Genomic DNA, 13,567 nt, shown 5'->3' on the forward strand with positions numbered 1-13,567 from the left:
CAACACGGTACACACACCAGTCAATGCTATTGTGACACTGTAACCCTTCTGCATGTGCGTCTTCTCAGGGGTGTATTCGGTCCTTAGTTCATTGTTCCAGATGACAATGTGGCACTGCACCGAACGGCGGGAATGGACTGGCGTCACCGTTCCCCCGACTTAAAACCTATCAAGTATGGGATGCTGGGGAGATGTATTGCACCACGTCCACATGCAACAATGACCACCAGCAGTTGTCAACCGCGCTGGTGGGAGAATGGAACGCCCTACCAGAAGAACTCCTAACTAACTTTTTGGCCAGTATGGGAGCAAGCCACAGAGCACGAACTGCCGTCCATGATGATCACACACCCTATTAAGAACAATGTCCCCACGTTTGTAATGTCCAGGGAACTATCATGAATCGCGGTGACTTCAATGCAATAAATGTCAAGTGGTTCAAATGGCTCTAAGCACTATGGGACTTATCGAAATATTCATTCAGGAAATTAAAGACGTCGGCCGTGCGATGTGGCCGGGCACCATCTTGCATAAACCACGAGGTGTTCGCAGTGTCGTCTAAGGCAGTTTGTACCGCCACAAATTCACGAAGAATGTCCAGATAGCGTGATGCAGTAATCGTTTCGGATCTGAAAAATGGGCCAATGATTCCTTTGGAAGAAATGGCGGCCCATATCAGTACTTTTTGAGGATGCAGGGACGATGGGACTGCAACATGGGGCTTTTCGGTTCCCCATATGCGCCAGTTCTGTTTACTGACGAAGCCGTCCAGGTAAAAATAAGCTTCGTCAGTAAACCAAATGCTGCCCACATGCATATCGCCGTCATCAATCCTGTGCACTATATCGTTAGCGAATGTCTCTCGTGCAGCAATGGTAGCGGCGCTGAGGGGTTGCTGCGTTTGAATTTTGTATGGATAGAGGTGTAAACTCTGGCGCATGAGACGATACGTGGACGTTGGCGTCATTTGGACCGCAGCAGCAACACGGCGAACGGAAACCCGAGGCCGCTGTTGGATCACCTGCTGCACTAGCTGCGCATTGCCCTCTGTGGTTGCTGTACGCGGTCACCCTACCTTTCCAGCACGTTCATCCGTCACGTTCCCAGTCCGTTGAAATTTTTCAAACAGATCCTTTATTGTATCGCTTTTCGGTCCTTTGGTTACATTAAACCTCTGTTGAAAACTTCGTCTTGTTGCAACAACACTGTGTTCTAGGCGGTGGAATTCCAACACCAGAAAAATCCTCTGTTCTAAGGAATAAACCATGTTGTCTACAGCACACTTGCACGTTGTGAACAGCACACGCTTACAGCAGAAAGACGACGTACAGAATGGCGCACCCACAGACTGCGTTGTCTTCTATATCTTTCACATCACTTGCAGCGCCATCTGTTGTTGAAAATTGTAACTACTGTAATTTCGAAAGTTTGTTTCCTGAAAATGTACTGTTGTCCCAAGCATATTGCAACAAACAGTGTATTTCTATCGCTGCTCGTTTAGTTTTTAATGCCGTTTCAAATATACCGGTCATTTTTGAAACACCCTGTATAAGCTGAAAGGTTATGATGTTATTAGAGGAATACAAGCTTCTCGCAAATAATCAGCTCGGATTCGGGGAAAAATCTCTCGTGTGAAACAAAGTATGCTTTACTGACACACATCTTGCAAACAGTGTTATCGGCCCTGCGGAGTTGTAGTAAACTCACATCAGCCACTACTAACGTTTGTGACATTCCGATGCATTCACTGATTGACGATTAAAGGAATGTTGCGAATGTCAGTAAAGCAGAGTTACCAAACACAGTATTCAGAAATTCTGTCCCCAACGAAGGCGAAGTAAATATTGCAAAATTCTGATCAAGAACTGCTGCCAACATGGGTAACTCAGAGGCAGATATCCTCGGCGAAGCGAAGCAACTCAAATCACTTAATAAATGCAAATGTTCGAGTCCAGATAGTATATCAGTTAGATTTCTTTCAGACTATGCTGATACAATAGCCTCATATTTAGCAATCATACGAGGGTTGGAACTTAAATAGTGGGAACTATTTATTCACAATCGATACAAAAGAGTTAAATGTTTGCACCTTTTAGTGTCCTTCAAAGTAGTCAGCAGCGTTGTGTAGAGCCCGTTGCCAGCGATGTGGAAGATGTAGTACACCGTTAGCAGAGCCTGTTCTGTTGGGGGTGCGAATGGAGCGGTCTACTGCCTGTCGAATCTCTGGAACAGTTCTGAAGCGTATTCTACGAAGTGGTTCCTCCATCTTCGGCATCAAATCGAAGTCACAAGGACTTAAGTCCTTGTCCCATCGACCGAACAGAGCAGCCGCAGCTTGCGCTGTATGCGCCCGCGCATTGTCGTGCAAAATGATGGATGGGTTGCGCAGAAAGTGTCGCCGCTTCTTTCGCAAGGCTGGTCGCAGGTGATGCTCCAAAAACGAACAGTAATACTGTGCATTGACGGTCTGCCTTGGAGGAACGTAATGCGTCAGGATAACACCATCACAGTCGTACACGAGAATCACCATAACTTTAGACTGCTCCATTCGCACCATCAACAGAACAGGCTCTGCTAACGGTATACTACGCATTCCCAATCGCTGGCAACGGGTTCTACACAACGCTGGTGACTACTTTGAGGGACAGTAACAGGTGCAAACATGTAACTCTTTTGTATCCGTTGTGAATAAGTAGTTGCCACTATTTAAGTTCCAATCCTCGTATATCGTACTATAGCTCACACACAGAATAATCTAAATCTACATCTACGTGATTACTCTGCTATTCACAATAAAGTGCCTCGCAGAGAGTTCAATGCTGTCTCTCTCCCGTCCACTCTCGAACTGCACGCGGGAAAAACGAGCACTTAAATTTTTCCGTGCGAGCCCTGATTTCTATTATTTTATCGTGATGATATTTCTCCATATGTAGGTGGGTGCCAACAGAATGTTTTCGCAATCGGAGGAGAAAACTGGTGATTGAAATTTCATGAGAAGATCCCGAAAAACGCCTTTGTTTTAATGATTGCCACTCCAATTCACGTATCATGTCTGTGACACTATCTCCCTTATTTCGCGATAATACATAAAGAGCTGCCCTTCTTTGTACTTTTTCGATGTCATCCGTCAGTCGCTCCTGATGCGGATCCCACACCGCACAGCAGAACTCCAGAATAGGGCGGACAAGCGTGGTGTAAGCAGTCTCTTTGGTAGACTTGTTGCACCTTGTAAGTGTTCTGCCAATGAATCGCAGTCTGTGGTTTGTTTTACCCACAATATTAATGTGATCGTTCCAATTTAGGTTATTTGTAATTGTAATCCCTAAGTATTTAGTTGAATTTACAGCCCTCAGATTTGTGTGACTTATCGCGTAATCGAAATTTAGGTGATTTCTTTTAGTACTCATGTGAAAAACTTCGCACTTTTCTATATTCAGGGTCAATTGCCACTTTTCGCGCCATACAGATATCTTATCTAAATCATTTTCCAAGTCGTTTTGATCATCTGATGACTTTACAAGACGGTAACTGACAGCATCATCTGCAAGCAATCTAAGACGGCTACTCAGATTGTTTCGTATGTCGTTAATATAGATCAGGAACGATAGATGGCCTATAACACTTCCTTGGGGAACGCCGGATATTACTTCTGTTTTACTCGATAAATTTAAATGTCGTGTGACTAGGGCCTCCCGTCGGGTAGTCCGTTCGCCGGGTGCAAGTCTTTCGATTTGACGCCACTGCGGTGACTTGCGCGTCGATGGGGATGAAATGATGATGATTAGGACAACACAACACCCAGTCCCTGAGCGGAGAAAATCTCCGACCCAGCCGGGAGTCTAACCCGGACCCTTAGGATTGACAGTCTGTCGCGCTGACCACTCAGCTACCGGTGGCGGACTTTTACTCGATGACTTTCCGTCTATTACTGCGAACTGTGACCTTACTGGCAGGAAATCAGGAATCCAGTCGCACAACTGAGGTGATACTCCGTAGGCACGCAGTTTGATTAGAAGATGCTTGTAAGGAACGGTGTCGAAAGCCTTCTGGAAATCTAAAAATATGGAATCAATTTGACATCCCCTGTCGATAGCACTTATTACTTCATGAGTATAAAGAGCTAGTTGTGTTTCACAAGAACGATATTTTCTGAATCCGTGCTGACTATGTGTCAATAAATCGTTTTCTTTGAGGTACTTCATAATGTTCGAATACAGTATATGTTCTAAAACCCTACTGCACATCGACGTTAGTGATATAGGCCTGTAATTCAGCGGATTACTCCTACTTCCCTTTATGGGTATTGGTGTGACTTGAGTAATTTTCCAGTCTTTAGGTACGTATCTTTCTGTGAGTGAGTGGTTGTATATAATTGCTAAATATGGAGCTATTTTATCAGCATACTCTGAGAGGAACCTGACTGGTATACAATCTGGACCGGAGTCCCTGCCTTCATTGTTGGTTGGTTGTTTTGGGGGGGAAGGAGACCAGACAGCGAGGTCATCGGTCTCATCGGGTTAGGGAAGGACGGGGAAGGAAGTCGGCCGTGCCCTTTGAAAAAAAACCAACCCGGCATTTGCCTGGAGCTATTTTAGGGAAATCACGGAAAACCTAAATCAGGATGGCCGGACGCGGGATTGAACCGTCGTCCTTCCGAATGCGAGTCCAGTGTCTAACCACTGCGCCACCTCGCTCGGTCCCTGCCTTTATTAAGTGATTTAAGCTGCTCTGTTACACCGAGGATAGCTACTTCTATGTTTCTCATCTTGGCAGTTGTTCTTGATTGGAATTCAGGAATATTTACTTCGTCTTCTTTGGTGAAGGAGTTTCGGAAAACAGTGTTTAATAACTCTGCTTTAGTGGCACTGACATGAGTGACTTCACCGTTGTTATCGCGCAGTGAAGTTATTGATTGTGTCTTGCCACTGGTGTGCTTTATCTACGACTAGAATCTCTTTGGGGTTTCTGCCAGATTTCGAGACAAAAGACTGGAAAGTTGCACAGGTCACACCAATACTCGAGGAATGATGTAAGAGTAATCCGATGAATTACAGACACGTATCACTGACGTCGATTTGCAGCAGGATTTTGGAACATATATTGTGTTCGAATGTTATGAATTACCTCGAACGTAACGGTATGTTGACACATATCCAGCACGGTTTCAGAGAATATCCTTTCCTGTGGAACACACCTAGTTCTCTATTCGCACCAAGTAAGGAGTGCTATCGACAGGTGATCTCATATTGATTCCATATTTCTAAATTTCACAAGAGACTTCTAATTCAATCGCTTACCTATGGAATATCGCTTCAGGTATGCGATTGGATTAGTGGTTTCCTGTCACAAACTTCACAGTATGCAGTAATCAATGGAAAATAACCGCGTAAAATAGAAGCTACCTCCTCCCTTTCCAGAGAATTATAATAGGTACTCTGCTGTTCCTAATGTACATATACGATTGAGGAGACAGACTGAGCAACCCCCTTTGATTTTTTGCAGATGATGCTGTCATTTACCGTCTAGAACAGTCATAGGAAGATCAAAACCAACTGCAAACTTATTTCGACAAAATATATGTATGGTGCGGAAAAGTGACAATTGTGTCTGTATAAGGAAACGTGTGAAGTCATCCAGATGAGTATGTAAAGAAATCCGTTAAATTTCGGTTACACCATAAATTACTCACATTTAAAGGGTGTCGATTCATCTAAATACCTAGGAATAACAATTATGGAACTCTTAAATTGGAATGATCACATAGCTAATGTTGTGGGGAAGGGAAACCAAAGACTGCGTTTTATTGGCCGAATACTTAGAAGATGCAACAGGTCTAGTAAAGAGATCGCCTACACTACCCTCATTCGTACTCCGCTAGAGTATTGCTGTGTGTTATGGAATTCTTACCAAATACGATTGATGAAGAACACCTAAAAAGTACAAAGAACGGCAGCTCGTTTTGTATTATCACGAAATACGGAAGGCAGTTTCACGGGCATGTCAAGCGAGTTGGGTTGCTAATAATTAAAACAAAAGCATTTCACGAAATGTTAGTTACCACCTCTCTCTATGAATGTGAAAATATTTTATTATTGCCGACGCACATAGGGAGAAATGATCATCGTAACAAAATAATAGGAATCAGAGCCCCTACAAAAAGATGTGTGTTCATTTTTCCCACGCGGAACAATAGAGAAATATTGTAAAGATGGTTGGAAGAACTCTCTGCCAGGCACTTAACTGTGATTTGCAGAGTAATTATACAGATCTAAGTGTGGATATGGATAGTATCGGATTACAAGAATGGTTGTGAAAGTCGCGAACAACTCACCACGTATAAGTTTTTATGGGTAATACTGAGAAATGAGATATGGAATGGGAGGATCACTTAAAGCAGTACTGGGGAAGGCAAATGATTTGTTGGAAGGGTCCGTGCATCTATAAACGATGTCGCATTCAAGACTCTGGTTCCACCAGTTAAAGACTTACATAGAGGTTTTTTTTCCCAGTAGGGCCTGGGGCACGAATCACGTCGAAATATGACATTTTACAAGAAATCAAATCCAACAGCTGCAATGTAATATTTATTTGCTTGTATCTAGATATTTCTGCATAACAAGCATGCTGTTTTGGCTTATAATGTCACCTGTTGGTGGTGTGAATAATGAACCGTATTCACATCTTTCTTATGATCAAGAACGTAGTTTTACAGAATACACTTCTGTGTACGTCTAGATGGAGTTGACACTCATATGGCATCGAGAGAGCCAACTGTAAACTTTCTGTTGTGAAATACTATTCTTATAAACATATAGCAGCTATAATATGAAATTTTTCGTGATATTAATCGTCTGATAGATGTTTAACAGATGGGATCATTAGACGCTATATGTTTACAGAATTTTTATCTTTGGAAGTCAGGGATTGTGTGTTTGTTGAATAGATATTATATGGTTAACTTTTTGTGTCTGCGTTATCTGTGATTTCATTTGTTTATCCTTTCTAGTGGTTGAAAATTTCAACAAAATTTTCTAAGCGGGGTTTGTGTTTCGGGTCAGTTTGTTCACTAAGTGTTCCGGATATATTTCGTATATAGGTAGAACGTTGACTGATTGCTTTCACATGCTCTCATGTTCTTTAAATCTAATATTGATGTTTCTTCCCATTTGTCTGATGCAGAATTTCGTACAGTTTTCGCAAGAGATTATGTAGACTTCTAGTTTCGAAAATTCTGAGAATTTCGCTTTTCCTGATCTAATTCGTGCTTCTAGATTACTGGTCGAGCGAAACGTTAATTTTACATTTATCTAACGTTAAAGTTCGTTAATTTTATTCGTTATCCCGCCTAGATAATTTGTTGGCACATATTATATTTTTGATTTACTTGTACGAAATTTTTCAACGTTGTGTCATGTATGGTTTGCATTTCAGGTTTTTCTTGGTGGTTGTTCGCTCTGAGCACTATATTTGGGTGGAAACAATTTTTCTGTGCTATGTGTTGTGATTTCTTTTTCCTTGCTTGTTGCTCTAAGGGCAAATTTTGAATTCTGTTGATTACTGATTTGAAGAATGCATATTTAAGTTCATTTAGATGACAAGAATTTTTATTAATGGTGCTGTCTGTAGTGGTTGCCTTTCTTTACGTTTCGAATGCATGGTTCTTGTATATTTTACTTATTTTCACATCGACAGAGCTTAAAGAGTTCTTGGTTTGATTTTCTATGGCAAAGTTAATTTCTGGATGTAAGATGTTAAATTTTTGATGTGTTTCTTGGATGTCAGCATTTTTACAATTTATTATTGGCAGTAGATATTGTCTACTTATCTGTCGTAATATACATATTTTTCCAGTTAATTGGCTGATAGAACTAAAAAATTTTTCTTCAAATTTATTTATAAATATGTCTGCAGTCATTCCTGCTATGTGGTTGCCCATTGCAACCCCATCTGCCTGCGTACCAAATTTCTTATGAAATTCAAAATAATTTTGACAGAGTATGGGGTTTAGCAGATCTATGAATACGTGAATGGCTGTGAATGACGTTTTTCTGTATTGAGGAATGTTGTTTTTTATAACAGCTATTGTTTCCGCTTCTGGTACATTTGTCTATGGATTAGTAATATCAAACGAGGTTAATGTTGTGACTTGGCAAGACAGCCAAGTCACTGTGCGAGGATGCCGAAAGGCACGCGTTAAGCTCACGCAGGCTGGCGTGAGGTCTGGAACATTACAATGTAATTAATATAGCAAATAAAGTACGTAGGTGAAGTAATACTTAACTTTATTCCATAATTGGTGAACATCGCTCTTGTTTATACATTATATAATCTCAATATAAACTGGTAAAGGCGCCTTGCTAGGTCGTAGCAAATGACGTAGCTGAAGGCTATGCTAACTATCGTCTCGGCAAATGAGAGCGTATTGGTCAGTGTAGCGTCGCTAGCAAAGTCGGCTGTACAACTGGGCGAGTGCTAGGACGTCTCTCTAGACCTGCCGTGTGGTGGCGCTCGGTCTGCAATCACTGACAGTGGCGACACGCGGGTCCGTCGTATACTAGCGGACCACGGCCGATTTAAAGACTACCACCTAGCAAGTGTGGTGTCTGGCGGTGACACCACAGTTAATTTCGCCCTTTGTGGAATTTTTATGTTTTCATGGTATGGGTTAAAGTTCGTGAGCTTTTCAAGGCGTATTTTTGTTGTAAGTATGTATGGCGAGATAGGCCTACGTTATGTATGGGGACCCTGCCAAGATGTGTTTCTGTAAATTCTGAGAAACAGTCAGCACCCAAATTTAAGGGGGGGGGGGGGATACTTTGAGCAGCGAAAACAGGAGAGAGGAAAAAAGAAGGGAGTTGTTACGTGGTCTTGGAGCAGGAGGGTCGTGTTATAGGTCCACGGCAGTTGACGGACGTCTTCGGCTGTAGTTTTGGTGGAGTACAATTTTGCTATTATCTAGCTGAGGTGAGAAGTCCTGCTGTTATAGCTTCTTGCTTATGCACCGGCGTGTGGGAAAAAGAATTTACATTGGTGAATCACGCGTTCTACTCCGTTCTGCAATGAGGTTTGACACTGCTCATTTAGATAGTAGTTCCTTCTTGCTATTTAGTACACGGGGGATGTCAGTTACTCCGCGCCTAATCACAGATCGCGAGTAGTTTATAGGGCAGACCCAGAAAGTTTAAGGGCCAGTATTAATACAAGGAGAACCTGTGATTTGTAATCCTTACTTAGCTTCTTTAAACTGTTTATGAGGAATGAGAAAACGGTTCAAATGGCTCTGAGCACTATGGGACTTAACATCTGAGGTCATCAGTCTCATAGAACTTAGAACTACTTAAACCTAACTAACCTAAGGACATCACACACATCCATGCCAGAGGCAGGTTTCGAACCTGCGACCGTAGCGGTCGCGTGGTTCCAGACTGAAGCGCCTAGAACCGCTTGGCCACTGCTGCCGGCCATGAGGAATGAGAAATGTATTACAATTATAGCATTTATCCTTCAGTACATAGTATTTTTCTGTCTCTGCATAGTATTTTCTTGTCTCTTGTGTGCATTTTATAACTTATTCGTTAAAAGGGGGACTGGATTTTGTCGGTTTATCCTGACATTCTATCGTATCCACAGGATAAGATTAGGAAACAGGTAGGTGGATTCAAACAAGTATTGTCAAGCCTGAGTGAAGGCAGACGTTTGCAAATATAAAGGCAGTGATGACAAATGGACACGTCCACAGCTCCGAGGACATCAATACACGCTTTCAGGCAGTTATACTGACAAGTGAGAGGCCTAATGATCGCGAACTCGTATAACGGTTCAGTGTCACGCTGTGTACATACCGTGAAGCAGGAGATTTCAAAGTGATCCGATCTTCAAACTTATTTTATACTGGTTAAGTACCTAGCATTGCTAGAGTATGTATTTATTCCACTCTTCTATTAGTCTGTTTCTTCTTTTTCCCTCTCTCATTCCATCTCCTCCTCCCCTCTCTCTCTGAACACCTCCTCGAGCCCCCTCTCTCTGTCCATCTCTTTCTGTCCCTCTTTTTGTCCATCTGCTCCTCCCCCTCTATATATCTCCTCCTTCCTTTTACTCAATCTCCTTCTCCTCTCTATCTCCCTCTAAGCCCACCTAATCCTCCCCCACTCTTTGTCTACACTTTCTTCCCCCCCCTCTCTCTCTGCCCATCTCCTCCTCCTCCTCCTCCTCCTCCTCCTCCTCCTCCTCCTCCACCCTCTCTCTGTTAATCTCCTTCTCCCTCTTTCAGTGTCCATCGCCTCCTCCCTCCTATCTCTGTACATATCCTCCTTTTTCTTTTCTCTGTCCATCACCTTCTCCTCTTCATTCCACACACCACTTTGTGCATCTCCTCCTCTTTGCTTTCTTTCTGTGCATTTCCCCATCCCCCTCTCTCTGGAAGTCTCCTGCCCCCCCCCCCCAATCTGCACATATATTTCACATATACACTACTGGCCATTAAAATTGCTACACCACGAAGATGACGTGCTACAGACGCGAAATTTAACCGACAGGAAGAAGATGCTGTGATATGCAAATGATTAGCTTTTCAGAGCATTCACACAAGGTTGCGAGGTGCCGGGGCTAGCAGTGTTTTTAACACTCAATTCTTAGAGAATTTACATATGTACATGATGCTCTAAGCCCCCCCTTTTCTAACTCCAACTTTTCCTGTTGCACAAGGATAAAAAAAATACGCGAACTGACTCTAATCAACCCTGCCAGTGGAGTAGAAGAGAGTTTGGCACCTGCAATAATTTAATTTGTTAAATAAGTTAATTAAAGGAAGGTTTCATTAACATAGTGAGGAATGATGGGGTTGCTCTATCTATTAACAGAATGAAAGTTCTGTCCAAAATAACAATATGATTTATTAAGACTAAACACAAAATAATAAACAACAACACATGAAACATTAACAATATATCAAATTGGCTCTAATTGGATACTTAAACAAACGCTGTGAAATTGAAGTTGTCCCTAAACTAGATTGTGAGGATTATGACGAAGTGGTATGTGCAGCCAATTCCTAGCAACTCAATTCTTAGAGAAAACACATAGCCAACCCACCATTAATTGCTGCTACCCAAGACAGAACAAAGTTAGGAAAAAAAAAGACGAACAGGCGCACTCTGCTGAGCTCTGATTGTCACCTAGGAAAATCCCTATCTGCCGGTGCTGCGGACATACATTACCAAACCGACTTCTTGACTCCCAGAACACGATCTGCCGTACCGGAGCCGTTGGCTGGTTGCTTCGACGTCCTCGACCGAAAGGCGAGAGACGACTACCCACAAGAGCACCCGTACAAAAACCGAACACAGAACATTCCCGCCCCCACGACAGTGGCCGTGGTTAAACGTTCCAATCAGCAACTCGAAAACCGGCGGAAATTCCACTCCATTGCCGGAACGCTACCATTCCACCAATGGAGATTCTTGGCGCCAATTTCTGCGCCGATCTTGCTACGTCACGGAGCTATGCCCTGAGCAAGCCAAACACAGTTACTATTTTGCAGAAAGTGCGGGAATTTTCCCGCCACAGCTGCCTGGGTACACAAGTCATTCCCACGCCTCGCTGGTAGCCCGCCAGAACGTGTTTTCGCTAAGTTTCTGCGAAGTAACGGAACCTCTAGCCCAGCCACTACTTCAAGCTCTGCGGGCGTGCCTCTTGACAATGTCGGTGTCTGCAAAGCATTCACTCGACTTCCTCACACCCGTCGGCTTAAAGCTTTCCAGATCAGCAGAGCCCGCCTGTCACCGGACCACCCGGGTGACGAGAGACGCTGCGTGGGAAGTCCACGCGTGAAGGAATAGCAACTTTCCACCGCATGCAATTATAGAGGAGAATCGTAAGATAGAAATATGAGAGGGGGCTCATGCCACCTCTCAAGGTTGGCGCCGGTGGCGACACCTACAACGTGCTGACATGAGAAAACTTCCCAACCTATTTCTCATACACAAACAGCAGTTGACCGGCGTTGCCTGGTGAAACGTTGTTGTGATGCCTCGTGTAAAGAGGAGAAATGCGTACCATCACGTTTCCGACTTTGATAATGGTCGGATTGTAGCGTATCGCGAATGCGATTTATCGTATCGCGACATTGCTGCTCGCGTTGGTCGAGATCTAATGACTGTTAGCAGAATATAGAATCGGTGGGGCCGGCCGGAGTGGCCGAGCGGTTAAAGGCGCTACAGTCTGGAACCGCACGACCGCTACGGTCGCAGGTTCGAATCCTGCCTCGGGCATGGATGTGTGTGATGTCCTTAGGTTAGTTAGGTTTAAGTAGTTCTAAGTTCTAGGGGTTTTATGACCACAGTAGTTGAGTCCCATAGTGCTCAGAGCCATTTGAACCATTATTTTTTTTTTTTTCGAATCGCTGGGTTCAGGAGGCTAATACGGAACGCCGTGCTGGATCCCAACGGCCTCGTATCACTAGCAGTCGAGATGAGAGGCATCTTATCCGCATGGTTGTAACGGATCGTGCAGCCACGTCTCGATCCCTGAGTCAACAGACGGGGACGTTTGCAAGACAACAACCATCTGCACGAAAAGTTCGACGACGGTTGCAGCAGCATGGACTATCAGCTCGGAGACCATGGCTGCGGTTACCCTTGACGCTGCATCACAGACAGGAGCGCCTGCGATGGTGTATTCAACGACGAACCGGGGTGCACGAATGCCAAAACGTCATTTTTTCGGATGAATCCAGGTTCTCTTTACAGCATCATGATGGTCGCATCCGTGTTTGGCGACATCACGGTGAACGCACATTGGAAGCGTGTATTCGTTATCGCCATACTGGCGTATCACCCGGCGTGATGGTATGGGATGCCATTGGTTACACGTCTCTTTCACCTCTTGTTCGCATTGATGGCACTTTGAACAGTGGACGTTACATTTCAGATGCGTTACGACCCGTGGCTATACCCTTCATTCTATCCCTGCTAAACCCTACGTTTCAGCAGGATAATGCACAACCGCATGTTGCAGGTCCTGTACGGGCCTTTCTGGATACAGAAAATGTTCGACTGCTGCCCTGGCCAGCACATTCTGCAGATTTCTCACCAATTGAAAACGTCTGGTCAATGGTGGCCGAGCAACTGACTCGTCACAATACACCAGTCACACTACTTTTGATTAACTGTGGTATCGGTTGAAGCTGCATGGGCAGCTGTACCTGTACACGCCATCGAAGCTCTGTTTGACTCAATGCCCAGGCGTATCAAGGCCGTTATTACGGCCAGAGGTGGTTGTTCTGGGTACTGATTTCTGAGGATCTATGCACCCAAATTGCGTGAAAATGTAATCACATGTCAGTTCTAGTATAATATATTTGTCCAATGAATACCCGTTTATCATCTGCATTTCTTCCTGGTGTAGCAATTTTAATGGCCAGTAGTGTATTTAACATACATCAGATACATTTTTAAACACATTTCACCTGCTTCCCTAGCGATTTTTGCCCTGCAGTTTGGTTTTCATACAGCTCAGTGTTTATTATGTCATTTCTCTTGAACTATGTGTCCATCAGTGACATAATTTT

The sequence above is a fragment of the Schistocerca cancellata genome, chromosome 4 (assembly GCF_023864275.1).
Source record: "Schistocerca cancellata isolate TAMUIC-IGC-003103 chromosome 4, iqSchCanc2.1, whole genome shotgun sequence".
Taxonomy (NCBI): Eukaryota; Metazoa; Arthropoda; class Insecta; order Orthoptera; family Acrididae; genus Schistocerca; species Schistocerca cancellata.